At 46.0% G+C, this 14,967-nt stretch overlaps 1 long non-coding RNA gene across 3 annotated transcripts; it reads left to right on the top strand.

Moving 5' to 3' along the window:
- The first annotated feature begins 701 nt into the window (after positions 1-701).
- On the top strand, positions 702-14,419 carry LOC127539110 (uncharacterized). 3 transcript variants are annotated; one of them, XR_007947844.1, is made up of 6 exons: positions 702-1,165; positions 1,483-1,863; positions 4,637-4,789; positions 5,528-5,572; positions 11,593-11,669; positions 13,156-14,419. It is a non-coding gene; the product is annotated as an uncharacterized LOC127539110 (long non-coding RNA). The 3 variants fall into 3 exon arrangements; XR_007947842.1 differs by having other exon boundaries at positions 704-1,165; positions 11,596-11,669; XR_007947843.1 differs by lacking the exon at positions 5,528-5,572 and having other exon boundaries at positions 706-1,165; positions 11,596-11,669.
- Positions 14,420-14,967: the final 548 nt, after the last annotated feature.

The raw sequence follows: 14,967 nt of genomic DNA, 5'->3' as shown, positions 1-14,967 counted from the left end.
TTCTAATCATTCATTCATTCATTCATTAATAAATACATAAATAAAATGAATACAATCTCTGAGACAATGCTTGTTCAGAGCCGTGTCCTTTCCCCCCCCCCCCCCCCCCCCCCCCCCCAAGCAATCTCATCGACCTTCCTTCAGACCCTCTGGGCTCTTGCTCCCATCCCTACTCTCACCCCCTTCCTCCTGGGACTCTTCGCCCTCACCCTTTAGGGGCCTGGTCAAAAACTGTAGAAGAGCAACAACAGTTTTCAGCTCGGAATCCCTAACTTTCCCCGGGGACTCCTATCCCAGTGAGGGCACTGGGAGATCTCTGTGCTGCGGGGCAGTTTAGGGGCAGTTACTGAGCCTAAAACACGAGGGTACTTCTTCATCTAGTGAATCACTGAACAACTAAGGCACTCACTCTATGAACATTTTCTAGTGAATCACAGAGCCCGTTTGTGCTGGGAAGAAGGAGAGAGACAGGCAGACAGGGACCAGGAAAGAGGAATTCATTCATTCATTCATTCATTCATTCATTCATTCATTCCCTGAATCAAGGCCCAAGCCCTTTTGTGAAGAAATTCTTGCTTCATCCTACACCCCACAATCCCTCCAAGCTTTTCCTTAACTTTGGGAGACTTTGCAGCCCCATCCCCAACCCTCATTCCCCCCCCCCTCCCCCACCACCTCTAAACTTCCATTTCACAAATGAAGACAAACAAAACTTCTTTTTACTTCAACAGGGCTGTGCCCTTGGAACCCGTGAAGTTCTGATAACCGGGGGCCAGGAATCACATAGAGATTTCACAAGAGAGAAAGAGCACAGCAGTCAGCTCTGAAACCCTCATGCTGCCCTTCTTGCCACCCCACCTTTACTCATTCATTCATTCATTCATTCATTTATTTATTCATTGAGAGAGAGAGAGAGAGAGAGAGCGCACACGCATCAGTAACAACAGTAACCCGATTTTCAGTTTGGAAAACCAAAACTTTCTCCTCATTTCCAGATAGTGCTTCCTTTTCTGCTTTTCTCTCACTTTACTCAGAAAAGCCCTGTCAGGATCCCGGAGGTATGGGTGCATCAGCAGGGCCTAATGAAGCTAAATGAGCTCAGCTTGGGAAGGCGCTGATGGCTTTTGCCTATGCTCTGGAGTTTCTGGAGAGGAAGATAAGCCTGGTAACAATGTCATGCCATATTCGTGAGGGCCAGGGATTTGGCTTGCCACAACTCTGAACGTGTGTGTGTGTGTGTGTGTGTGTGTGTGTGTGTGTGTTGTGTGTGTGTGTGTGTGTGTGTGTGTGTGTGTGTGTGTGTGTGTGTGTGTTTGGCAGGAGGGGAAAGACCTGATCGGATCTAACCAAAACCACCTGGAGTTTCTGTTCAAAAATCTCTCTGACATCAGCTTCAGCTGAGATGATGAGGCTGCCTGCCTGGCTCCCAGAGGCCCCATCCACCCACTCACCCTCCCTACTCCCCTCCTCTCCTTCCCACAGGAGTTAAAAGCCCGACAGAGGCAGAGGCGGCGGGCTGAGGCGGCTCCGGACACAATGTTTGCAGGGGGAATAGAGAGAAAAGGTTTGCGGACTCTCAGAGATGGAAGGAATGCTGGCTGCTTTACAGTCTGTTCCTTCAGAGGAGCTTCAAGGGCAGTGAAAGTCTTCATCGAGGGGACCCTTATGGAGAGAGGGGCAGAGGCAAAACGGGAACGGGAAGAGAAGGAGAGCTTTTCAGCCGAAGCGATCAAAGAGCCTGGCTTCCACAGGCTCCAACGGAATAAATAGTACATTGGGTGAAATACTTGCCTTAAACGATGGGAGGTGGTCCACGGGAAAGCTAAATAGATGCTTTGAGATACAAGGGAAGAAGTTTCTGAGGTAAGGCTTGCTGTAGTTTTTATTTCTTGGGGTACGAGGGGAGGCAGCTAGCTAAAAAGGCTCCTTGATTTCTCATTCTCTCCTTTCCCCTCCCCCCCTTTTTTTCTGCCTGGGTCCCAACACTTAAAGGTCCCCTGGCCCTGCTTCCTTTACCTTCCCTCTTTTTTTTTTTTTTTTTCCCCTGCTACAATCCCTTAGATTACTCTAGATAGACTTATGAAAAATCAGTTCTGTGTGTCTTAAGCAACATTTTCCCTTTTTCAAATGGTCTTTAGCAAAGTGGAACTATACCCAAAGAGTTCCCCTTAGATCCGGCAGTGTTTCTACTGGGTTTATGTCCCAAAGAGATCTGAAAGGTGGGAAAGGGACTTTCCCCATTAGTAAAAATATCTGTGGCAACCCTTTTGGGAGTGGCGAGGCACTGGAAACTGAGTGGCCGCCCATTACTTGGAGAATGATGGAATAAGTGACAGTCTATGAATGTTATGGGATATTATTCTTCTTTAAGAAACAATCAGCAGGATGACCGCAGAGAGGCCTGGAGAGACTTACATGAACTGACATCCACAGTCTCTTTAAACTGTTCTACCTCAGTTTCCTTGCCCTAGTTTCCCTAACTGTCCTGACTGAGTTTCCCTAATTGTTCTGCCTCAATCCTCTTAGAGCAAATGGTCCTCGGTCTTAATGGACAAGTGGGGTGAGGGTGGGGCTTTGCAACTAAGGCTATAAATTGTCAATGTGAGACTCAAGATGAGGGGGAGATCAGACTTCCTGACTCCTAACTCCTTCTGCCCTCAAGAATTTATGAAACCACCCCTCTAAAATATTTCAAAAGCTTAGCCCTTTCCACTGTGGCTTTTGGAAAAATCTCTGGGACCTGGAGCTGGGTTTAAAACCCCCTTTCTTCCGCTGTCCCAAACACACTCCCCCTATCAGTCTCGGTCTTGGTCTCTGCCCCTCTCTCTCTCTCTGCCCCCCCTCTCTCTCTCTCTGCCCCTCTCTCTCTCTCTGCCTCTGCCTCTCTGCCCCTGCCTCTGCCTCTCTGCCCCTGCCTCTGCCTCTCTGCCCCTGCCTCTGCCTCTCTGCCCCTGCCTCTGCCTCTCTGCCCCTGCCTCTGCCTCTCTGCCTCTCTCTGCCCCTCTCTCTCTCTCTCTCTCTGTCTCTGCCCTCCCTCTGTCTCTCTGTCTCTCTGCCTCTGCCTCTCTGCCTCTCTGTCTCTCTCTCTCTGCCCTCTCTCTCTCTGCCTCTCTGCCCCTGTCTCTGCCTCTCTCTCTGTCTCTCTCTGCCCTCTCTCTCTCTCTCTCTGCCTCTCTGCCCTCTGCCTGCCTCTCTCTCTCTGCCCCTCTCTCTCTCTGCCTCTCTGCCCCTGTCTCTGCCTCTCTCTCCCCCTCTGTGTGTCTCTATGTCTCTCTCTCTCTGCCCCTCTCTCTCTCTGCCTCTCTGCCTCTCCTCTCTCTCTCTGCCTCTCTGCTCTCTGCCTCTCTCCTCTCTCTCTGCCTCTGTCTCTGTCTCTGTCTCTGCCTCTCTGCTCTCTCTCTCTCTGCTCTCTGCCTCTCTGCCTCTCTCTCTCTCTCTGCCTCTCTGCCTCTCTGCCCTCTGCCTGCCTCTCTCTCCCCCTCTGCCCCTCTCTCTCTCTGCCTCTGTCTCTGTCTCTGTCTCTGCCTCTCTCTGTCTCTCTGCCCCCCCCCTCTGTCTCTCTTCTCTCTCTCTGTCTCTCTCTCTCTCTCTGTCTCTGCCTCTCTCTCTGTCTCTCTGCCTCTCCTCTCTCTCTGCCTCTCTCTCTCTCTCTCTCTCTCTCTCTGTCTCTCTCTCTCTCTCTCTCTCTGCCCTCTCTCTCTCTCTCCTCTCTCTCTCTGCCTCTCTCTCTCTCTCTCTCTCCTCTCTCTCTCTCTCTCTCCTCTCTCTCTCTCTCTCTCTCTCTCTCTCTGCCTCTCTCTCTCTCTGCCTCTCTCTCTCTCTGCCTCTCTCTCTCTGTCTCTCTCTCTGTCTCTGCCCCCCCTCTGTCTCTCTGCCCCCCCCCTCTCTCTCTCTCTCTCTCTGCTCTCTCTCTCTCTGCCCCTCCTCTGTCTCTCTGCCCCCCCTCTGTCTCTGCCTCTCTCTCTCTCTCTCTCTCTCTCTCTCTCTCTCTCTCTCTGCCCTCTCTCTCTCTGCCTCTCTGCCCCCCCCTCTGTCTCTGCCCCCCCCCTCTCTCTCTCTGCCTCTCTCTGCCCCCTCTCTCTCTCTGCCCCCCCTCTCTCTCTCTGCCCCCCCCCCTCTGCCTGCCTGCCTCTCTCTCTCTCTCTCTCTCTCTCTCTCTCTCTCTCTCTCTCTCTCTCTCTGCCCCCCCTCTGTCTCTCTCTCTGTCTCTCTCTCTCTGTCTGTCTCTCTCTGTCTCTTTCTCCCTCCCTCCCTCCTAGGACCTTATTACAATATTCTGTATTCATCCTGCTGGTCCTGTCTTGTCTTGTCTTGTCTTGTCTTGTCTTTCTATTGTAACTTTTTATTGACAGAACATATGCCTGGGTAATTTTTGACAACATTATCCCTTGCACTCACTTCTGTTCCAACTTTTCCCTTTCTTCCCTCCACCCACTCCCCTAGATGGCATTTGACATGGCTTATACATGTTAAATATGTTATAGTGTATCCTAGATACAATATATGTGTGCAGAACCAAACGGTTCTCTTGTTGCACAGGAAGAATTGGATTCAGAAGGTAGAAATAAGCCGGGAAGAAAAACAAAAATGCAAACAGTTTACACTCATTTCCCAGTGTTCTTTCTTTGGGTTGTAGCTGCTTCTGTCCATCATTGACCAACCGGAACCGAGTAAGCTCTTCTCTTTGTCGAAGACATCCACTTCCATTAGAATCCATCCTCGGACAGTATCGTTGTTGAAGTGTGTAATGATCTCCTGCTTCTGCTCCTTTCACTCAGCATCAGTTCATGTGAGTCTCTCCAAGCCTCTCTGTCTTCATCCTGCTGATCGTTTCTTACAGAGCAATCATATTCCTTCACATTCTTATAACACATTTTACCCAACCATTCTCCAAGGCATGGGCATCCCTTCACAAACAGGGCTACCACAAACATTTTGGCACATACAGGTCCCTTTCCCTTCTTCAGTATCTCTTTGGGGTCTAAGCCCAGTAGTAGCACTGCTGGATCAAAGGGTATGCACAGTTTAATGACTTTGGGGGCAGAATTCCAGCTTGCTCTCCAGAACAGGTTGGATCCGGTCACAACTGCAGCAACAATGCATCAGTGTCCCAGTTTCCCCCGCATCCCCCCTCCAACAGTCATCATTATTTTTTTTCCTGTCATCTTAGCCCATCTGACAGGGATGTAGTGGTATCTCAGAGTGGTCTTAATTTGCATTTCTCTGATCAACAGTGATTTGGGACACTCATTCATAGGAGTGGAAAGAGTTTCAATTTCACATTATCTGAAAATTGTTCATATCCTTTGACCCTTTATCAAAGGGAGGATGGCTTGGTTTCTTATAAAGTAGTCCATTCTCTCTATATTTTGGAAATGGGGCCTTTATCAGAACCTTTCACTTTAAAAATGTTTTCCCAGTTTGTTGCTTCCCTTCTAATCTTGTTGGCATTAGTTTTGTTTGGACAAAGGCTTTTTCATTTGATGTAATCCAAATTTCCCATTTTGTGTTCAATAATGCTCTCTAGTTCTTCTTTGGTCACCAATTCCTTCCTCCTCCACAAGTCTGAGAGGTAAAGTATCCAATGTTCCTCTAATTTGTTTATGATCTCGATCCTTACGTCTAAATCATGGGCCCATTTTGATCTTTTCTTGGTATATGCTGTTAAGTGTGGGTCAATACCTGATTTCTGCCATACTAATTTCCAGTTTTCCCAGTAGTTTTGCTCAAATAATGAATTCTTTTCTCAAAACTTGGGATCTTGGGGTTTGTCAAACACTAGATTGCTACAGTTATTGACTATTTTGCATTGTGAACCTAACCTATTCCACTGATCAACTCATCCATTTCTTAGTCAATACCAAATGGTTTTGGTGACGGTTGCTTTATAATATAGTTTTCGATCAGGCACACAGCTAGGCCGCCTTCATTTGAATTTTTTTTTTTTTTTTCATTAATTCCCTTGAAATTCTCCACCTTTTGTTCTTCCATATGAATTGTGTTGCTATTTTTTCTAGGTCATTAAAATACTTTCTTGGAAGTCTGATTGGGACAGCACTAAATAAATAGATTAGTTTACGGACAGCAACTTGTTTTCGAGAATAAAAGCCGCCCCCTTCCTCCCCTCCCCCCCCCCCTCCCCAATCGTTCTCCTTTCTTCTTTCTATCACCCCTGGGCCTCCCATTTAATTCTGCAAAACCTGAAGAGTTGTACTTTGTCTCCTCCTCGTGGCAAGAAAGAACCTTTGTTTTACTTTTTTTTTTTTTTTTTTTTTCCTCCTTCCAGCCTGGGGATCCTTCAGTTTAAGGGCTCTGAGGAGGGGAACGGAAGAATGGGGAGAGAGTATTTTCCAGCAAGAGATTGTGTAGGCAGGGGTCCTAGTAGTGGTACTCAAAATAATCAATTGAACAAAAATTTTAATTTTTTTTTTTTTTTTTTTTTTTTTTTTTTTTTTTTTTAGCTTGTGGATTCTGGTATTAGATATGTAAACTGGAGGGGGGGGTGGGGACATTCAGTATAGTGTTATATTACTATGTCACAGTGTAGTATTATATGTCTAGTAGATATATTACATAGTACTACAGTGTTATATTAAGCACATAAGTATATATTCAATGCTTGCTACCTGTCATTCAGGCATTGTAACAAAGGGAGAATTACCCCTGATTTAGAACTTTGCTATTAGGTGTAGCCTAGGGGCTAGAGATTAAGTTGACTGATTACTCCAGGACTGGAGAACAATGAATGTCTTAAGGGAGAAAAAAGGGTTGGTTTATTTCCCTATTCTTCCCTTTGCTCCCTCCAGCTGGCCAAGGGATTCCCCCTAAAAAAAAAAAAAAAAACTCAAAGCCACCTTGGAAAAGGCTCTTAGATCTGGCTGGAAAAGGTGGACACCTCTCTTTCTCCTTCTGAAAGGAAGTGCTCCTCTCCCCCCACCCCCCACCCCCCCCTTACTCTCTCTCTTCCTCTCCCTCTTCCTTCCCCCCCTTACCCCCCCCCCCCCCCCCCATTTGGTCCTGGGACTTGCAACAGAAAAACTTTGAGCAATAGGCATCTTTCTGCGCCCATGCTTTGGGCCTGTGGAAAGGGCAATCTGGGAAAGTCTTTAGCCTTGGGACCAGGCTTCTGGGATCCCCTGTCTTTCTCAAACACCCCTAGAAAGCACCAGGCCTCTTCCTGAGCTTCCAGGGACCCGGATGGAAAGAAAGCCAGGTGTGTCTGGGTGGGCCAAGCTGGGTCCTTTTCAGCGGGGCTTTTGCAAAACTCTCTGGGACCTGGAGCCGGGTTCAAAACTCCCTTTAATCCGCTCCCCCCAAACACACTCCCCCTTTCTCTCTCTCTCTCTCTCTTTCTCTGTGTCTCTCTCTCTCTGTCTCTCTCTCTCCCCCGGGCCCTTGTTACCCTTAAAAAAAAAAAAAAAAAAAAAAAAAAATCAATCCGTCAATAAATCAGTAAAATTTTAAAAAACTACACAGGCCAAGGGTCTGGCTCTATGTGGCGGTCATCAGGTTTGTGGCCCTGAGGAGAACTTTGGAAAAGCTCTAGTGGGGTCCCCTGTCTTTCTCAACACCCCTAGAAAGCACCAGGCCTCTTCCTGAGCTTCCAGGGACCCGGATGGAAAGAAAGCCAGGTGTGTCTGGGTGGGCCAAGCTGGGTCCTTTTCAGCGGGGCTTTTGCAAAACTCTCTGGGACCTGGAGCCGGTTCAAAACTCCCTTTAATCCGCTCCCCCCAAACACACTCCCCCTTTCTCTCTGTCTCTTTCTCTGTGTCTCTCTCTCCCCCGGGCCCTTGTTACCCTTAAAAAAAAAAAAAAAAAATCAATCCGTCAATAAATCAGTAAAATTTTAAAAAACTACACAGGCCAAGGGTCTGGCTCTATGTGGCGGTCATCAGGTTTGTGGCCCTGAGGAGAACTTTGGAAAAGCTCTAGTGGGGTCCCCTGTCTTTCTCAACACCCCTAGAAAGCACCAGGCCTCTTCCTGAGCTTCCAGGGACCCGGATGGAAAGAAAGCCAGGTGTGTCTGGGTGGGCCAAGCTGGGTCCTTTTCAGCGGGGCTTTTGCAAAACTCTCTGGGACCTGGAGCCGGGTTCAAAACTCCCTTTAATCCGCTCCCCCCAAACACACTCCCCCTTTCTCTCTGTCTCTTTCTCTGTGTCTCTCTCTCCCCCGGGCCCTTGTTACCCTTAAAAAAAAAAAAAAAAAAAAAAAAAAAAAAATCAATCCGTCAATAAATCAGTAAAATTTTAAAAAACTACACAGGCCAAGGGTCTGGCTCTATGTGGCGGTCATCAGGTTTGTGGCCCTGAGGAGAACTTTGGAAAAGCTCTAGTGGGGTCCCCTGTCTTTCTCAACACCCCTAGAAAGCACCAGGCCTCTTCCTGAGCTTCCAGGGACCCGGATGGAAAGAAAGCCAGGTGTGTCTGGGTGGGCCAAGCTGGGTCCTTTTCAGCGGGGCTTTTGCAAAACTCTCTGGGACCTGGAGCCGGGTTCAAAACTCCCTTTAATCCGCTCCCCCCAAACACACTCCCCCTTTCTCTCTGTCTCTTTCTCTGTGTCTCTCTCTCCCCCGGCCCTTGTTACCCTTAAAAAAAAAAAAAAAAAAAAAAAAAAAAATCAATCCGTCAATAAATCAGTAAAATTTTAAAAAACTACACAGGCCAAGGGTCTGGCTCTATGTGGCGGTCATCAGGTTTGTGGCCCTGAGGAGAACTTTGGAAAAGCTCTAGTGGGGTCCCCTGTCTTTCTCAACACCCCTAGAAAGCACCAGGCCTCTTCCTGAGCTTCCAGGGACCCGGATGGAAAGAAAGCCAGGTGTGTCTGGGTGGGCCAAGCTGGGTCCTTTTCAGCGGGGCTTTTGCAAAACTCTCTGGGACCTGGAGCCGGGTTCAAAACTCCCTTTAATCCGCTCCCCCCAAACACACTCCCCCTTTCTCTCTGTCTCTTTCTCTGTGTCTCTCTCTCCCCCGGGCCCTTGTTACCCTTAAAAAAAAAAAAAAAAAAAAAAAAAAAATCAATCCGTCAATAAATCAGTAAAATTTTAAAAAACTACACAGGCCAAGGGTCTGGCTCTATGTGGCGGTCATCAGGTTTGTGGCCCTGAGGAGAACTTTGGAAAAGCTCTAGTGGGATCCCCTGTCTTTCTCAACACCCCTAGAAAGCACCAGGCCTCTTCCTGAGCTTCCAGGGACCCGGATGGAAAGAAAGCCAGGTGTGTCTGGTGGGCCAAGCTGGGTCCTTTTCAGCGGGGCTTTTGCAAAACTCTCTGGGACCTGGAGCCGGGTTCAAAACTCCCTTTAATCCGCTCCCCCCAAACACACTCCCCCTTTCTCTCTGTCTCTTTCTCTGTGTCTCTCTCTCCCCCGGGCCCTTGTTACCCTTAAAAAAAAAAAAAAAAAATCAATCCGTCAATAAATCAGTAAAATTTTAAAAAACTACACAGGCCAAGGGTCTGGCTCTATGTGGCGGTCATCAGGTTTGTGGCCCTGAGGAGAACTTTGGAAAAGCTCTAGTGGGATCCCCTGTCTTTCTCAACACCCCTAGAAAGCACCAGGCCTCTTCCTGAGCTTCCAGGGACCCGGATGGAAAGAAAGCCAGGTGTGTCTGGGTGGGCCAAGCTGGGTCCTTTTCAGCGGGGCTTTTGCAAAACTCTCTGGGACCTGGAGCCGGGTTCAAAACTCCCTTTAATCCGCTCCCCTCAAACACACTCCCCCTTTCTCTCTCTCTCTTTCTCTCTGTCCCCTGCCCGCCCTTGTTACCCTTAAAAAACAAAAAACAAACAAACAAACAAAGAAACAAAAAAAACTTAAAGAACAAACAAACCCCCAATAAATAAATAAAATGTTAAAAAATTGAATGGGCCAAGGGTGTGGCTCTATGTGGCTGTCATCAGATTTGTGCCCTGAGGAGAGCTTTGGGAAAAAGGTGGACACCTCCCTTTCCCCTTCTGAAAGGAAGTGCTCCTGTCTCTCTCTCCCATTTGGTCCTGGGACTTGCAACAGAAAAACTTTGAGCAATAGGCCTATCTGTCTGTGCGGCATGTTTTTGGCTTATGAAAGGGGCAGTCTGGGAAAATCTTTAGCCTTGGGGGCTAGGCTTGTGGGGTCTCCTGTCTTTCTCAACACCCCTAGAAACCACTAGGCCTCTTATTTAGATTCCTGGCACTCGAATGGAAAGAAAGCCAGGTTTGTCTGAGTGGGCCAAGCTGGGTCCTTTTCAGTGTGGCTTTTGCAAAACTCTCTGGGACCTGGAGCCGGTTCAAAACTCCCTTTAATCTGCTCCCCCCAACCACAGTCCCCCTTTCTCTCTGCCTCTCCATGTCTGTCTCTCTGTCTCTCTCCCTCCTAGGGCCTTGTTACTCTAAAAAACAAACAAACAAACAAACAAAAACAAACAAAAAATAAATAAGATTAAAAGAATTAAATGGGCCAAGGGTGTGGGTCTATGTGGCTGTAATCAGCTTTTTGCCCTGAAGAGAACTTTGGAAAAAGCTCTAGGACCTGGCTGAAAAAGGTGAACACCTCCCTTTGTCCTCCTGAAAGGAAGTGCTCCTGTCTCTCTCTCCCATTTGGTCCTGGGACTTGCAACAGAAAGACTTTGAGCAATAGGGATCTGACTGCGTGGCTGCTTTTGGCCTGTGGAAAGGGCAGTCTGGGAAAATCTTTAGCCTTGGGGCCAAACTTGTGGGGTCCCCTGGCTTTTTCAACACCCCTAGAAACCACTAGGCCTCCTAGATAGCTTCCTGGGACCCAAATAGAAAGGAAACAGGTTTGTCTGAGTGGGCCAAGCTGGGTCCCTTTCAGCGTAGCTTTTGGAAAAATCTCTGGGACCTGGAACCGGGTTCAAAACTCCCTTTCTTCCACTCCCCCAAACACACTCCCTCTGTCTCTCTGTCTCTGTCTCCCTCCCTCCCTCCTGGAACCTTATTACGTTACTCTCTATTCATCCTTCTGGTCATTTCTTTCTTTCTTTCTTTCTTTTTCTTTTTCTTTTTCTTTTTTTTTCAATATATGTAACTTTTTATTGACAGAACATATGCCAGGGTAGTTTTTTACAACATTATCCCTTGCACTGGCTTCTATGAACATGCTTCTTCTTCTTCTTCTTCTTCTTCTTTTTTTTTTTAAATAACTTTTTATTGATAGAACGCATGCCAGGGTAATTTTTTACAGCATCATCCCTTGCATTCACTTCTGTTCCGATTTTTCCCCTCCCTCCCTCCCTCCCTCCCTCCCTCCCTCCCTCCCTCCACCTCTTCCCCCAGATACAAGCAGTCCTTTACATGTTGAATGGGTTGCAGTATATCCTAGATACAACATATGTGTGCAGAACCGAACGGTTTTCTTGTTGCACAGGGAGAATTGAATTCAGAAGGTATAAATAACCCGGGAAGAAAAACAAAAAATGCAAGCAGTTTATATTCATTTCCCAGTGTTATGAACATGCTTCTTAAGCAGTTATTCACAATGTGGGGGCTCTGAACTTTTGAAAATAAGGAACACAATGATACTATGTTACTAAAAGTTTTCTCTTGGTCTTTCGTGGGCATAGGGGAATTTTCCTCATTTTTAAAATTTTTTTCTTTTTCCCCAGCAGGACCTGGTGCCATGGATGCCCCAAGCCTACTTTGCTATAATAGTGTTTGCCTTTAAAGACAGTAACTGCTATGGGTTCGTTCATTCATGTGTGTATGCATGCATTTTTATATGTAAAGAAATATATTTCTTTAAAAATTTTCCTCAGTTACATTTAGAACAATGTGTTTACATTTGTTTCTTAAAAAAAAAAAAAAAAAAAAAGAAGAAGAAGAAGAAAGACAAGAGACCTTTTGAGTTTCATACTCTTTGCCTTATCCTCACCTTCAGCTGCCATTGAGAAGCCATATGATTAATTCATTTTTGCTGTTCCATTTTTCTTTCTTAAAAAACAAAACATAACAAAAACTTCACACAAGAGTTGGCTTAAAAGCTTATCTTTGTACCCACATTGATTTGGTGACAATGCCACCTTTGCAATCAGTGTCTACTTTCATATATTCCACCCCACCCCCCATTTTAAAATGTTTAAATAATAGCATTCTGAAATAAGTTCATAGGGACAGCAACTTCTTACCGAGGATAAAAGCGCCCCCCATTCCCACCCCTTTCCCCCCAATTGTTCTTCTTTCTTCTCTCTACTACCTGGGCCTCCCATTTAATTCTGCAAAGCCTGAAGAGTTGTAACTTGTCTCCTCCTCTTGGCAAGAAGGAATCTTATTTTTCCTCCCCCCCCCCCCCCCCTCCCAGCTTGGGTATCCCTGAGTTTAAGGGCTCTGAGGAGGGGAAGTGGGGAGGAGTGGGAGGGGGATGTATTTTCCAGCAAGAGATTGTGGAGGGAGGGGTCCTAGTAGTGGTACTCAAAATGATAAATTGAAATAAAAAATTCATTTTTTCTTTTAGTTTGTGGATTCTGGTATTAGATAGATGAACTGGGGGGGGGCATACATTCAGTATAGTGTTATATTACTATGTCATAGTGTAGTATTATATGTCTAGTAGATATATTACATACTACTACCATGTTATATTAAGCACATAAGTATATATTCAATGTTTGCTACTTGCCGGTCAGGCTTTGTGCCAAAGGGCTAATTACCTCTGATTTAGAACTTTGCTATTAGGTATAGTTCAGGAACTAGAGATTAAGTTGGCTGCTTGCTCCAGGACTGGAAATCAATGAATTTCTGGGGGGGGGGGGCAGGGAAGGGGTTGGCTTGTTTCCCTCCCTCCCCCCCCCCCCCCCCCAATCAGGCCAAGGTGTTCCCCCTAAAAAACCACAGGGATTCAGAAAGCAAGTCCCTCTGGTTGTAGGTATAGACCACGATCTGAGGGATGCAGGCAAAGCTTTGTTCTGATTGCTTCTATGGGTTTTCTTTACTGTAGTTGTGGTGCTTGATACAGTTGCTGCTGAGGAAGAGGGGGAGAGAGAAGAAAGTAACGAATTGCGTGAATAGTTTACTAAAAGCCACCTTGGAAAATGCTCAATGCTGAACTCAGAGAAAATAAGGATTAGGAGCTGGGGATTTGGCTATGGGGTCAGGGAGAGAAATTAAGAGATAAATAATTGGCTAATTGTCTTTTTTTTTTTTTTTTTTTTTTTTCCCCCAATTCAAACCAGCAAGATCCAAAATGAAAAAGATGAATGAACAATCCACAAAGATGAAAGCAAAGCCATTGCTGTGGGTTTGATTTGATATTGAAGAAGAAGGAAGATCTCCACAAAAAGAATGCATATTAACAAAAATATAAATTGCCCCACAAACACACACACACACACACACACACACACACACACACACACACAAATGGAATACTTACAGAATCCCTATTTAGCCAAGAAAAATTGGAAGAAGACATTGATGAGTTTCCCCAGACAAAACTGAAACAAAATTCAAATATTCTAGGAAAGAAAACTATGAGCTGCTTTAAAACTAACAAAGAAATAAAAACTTTTGACTTCCAAGATTCTTTCCCTTATGGCCACTTCCAGTTCCAGTTAAGAAACCACCATATGATTCATTCATTTTTGGTGGAAGCATAATGAATTCAAACAGTATCCAAAAAAAAAAAAAAAAAAAAAAAAAAAAAAAAAAAAAAAAAAAAAGAGCAGTTATGGAGAAGGGAGTAGTCTTAGCATTTACTAACTAGATTTCCAATGTATTTAAGAAATTGAAACCCCCAAAGTAGTGCTTGGTCTGTGGAACAGTTTAGGTAAGGAATATGAAGGAGAAAGTGTTTGATAAAGACTAAGCTCCAAGCTCCAATGCCAGGCAATCGGTATTGGACTAACCCCTCTCCTTCACCCCCCCCCCCCCCCAATAAACAACAACAAACAACAAACGACAACGACAACGACAACAACAACAACAACAACTTCCTGGAACACTGGAAAGCAGGGTGGCAGAAACTAGACCCAGACCACATTTCACTCTGTCTTTATACCGAGATCAGATCCAAAAAGGGTTACCTGAATTAGGGATTCAGGGTCATAGCCAAAGCCAAGGAAGGGGATTTTGAGAAAGGGACCTGTCGGAACCAAGAGACTAAGGGAAGACTGATCAAAGAAGAGAGGAATTTGGGAGGGGAAAATTGACCCAGAACAGATCATTTTGATTTCATGACAGCGAACGGTTTTTGCATGAGGCGCATGCAATGGAACCAACTCGAGAAGAAAAGGAAGAAACCTTGTATCTCTTGTACTTACTTAGCCCCCTCCCCCCTCTCTCCCAATAACGTGGGAAATGTTTTATTGGGATTTCTTATATATAATGAGTTTCTTAGGGCTTTCTTGCCATCTGAATGGTACGGAATGGGGTGGAGTGATAAGAAACAGGAGTCAGGGTGAGGATTTAGAATTAAAAATTAAAAAGAGAGGCAAACGACTCGTTCGCGGTGGTTGTTTTCTTTTTCTCCCCTGGAAGGGGGTGGGGTGGGGAGTCGATCAGCTGGCAAGAGAGATGGATTCCCGGGGCCGGGATGATGCTCAGATCAGAGGGAGAAAGGAAGAAAACATTGGAACTGATAAATGAATGAATGAATGAATGAATGTTGGAGTCTAACTTTCTGGGTACTTAGAAAAATACAATACTTTAAAAAGAAATATAGGGGGAAAATATACTTTACACGGGGGTGGGGTGGGTGGGAATCTGGTCTCAAGAAAGGTTGCATCCTAGGGCAAGCATAAAAGGGAGGGAGGGAGAAAATTTCAGAGCACAGTTTTACAAAAATGAATGTGGAAAACTATGTTCCATTGGAAAAATGAAATCCGTTTGCCTGCCGCCCCGCACCCTCCCCCCCCCCCTCCCCCCGGGAGCTGGGGTAGAGAATTATTTCTGTGTCTGACTGAACGGTTAAAACAAGCAAGCAAACAAAAAGGATGCGATGGGGGGAGGGACGCGGGGGGGGGGGGGGAGAAGTAAATTTACAATTT

The sequence above is a fragment of the Antechinus flavipes genome, chromosome 5 (assembly GCF_016432865.1).
Source record: "Antechinus flavipes isolate AdamAnt ecotype Samford, QLD, Australia chromosome 5, AdamAnt_v2, whole genome shotgun sequence".
Lineage (NCBI taxonomy): Eukaryota > Metazoa > Chordata > Mammalia > Dasyuromorphia > Dasyuridae > Antechinus > Antechinus flavipes.
This window is presented reverse-complemented; position numbering and strand designations above follow the sequence as displayed.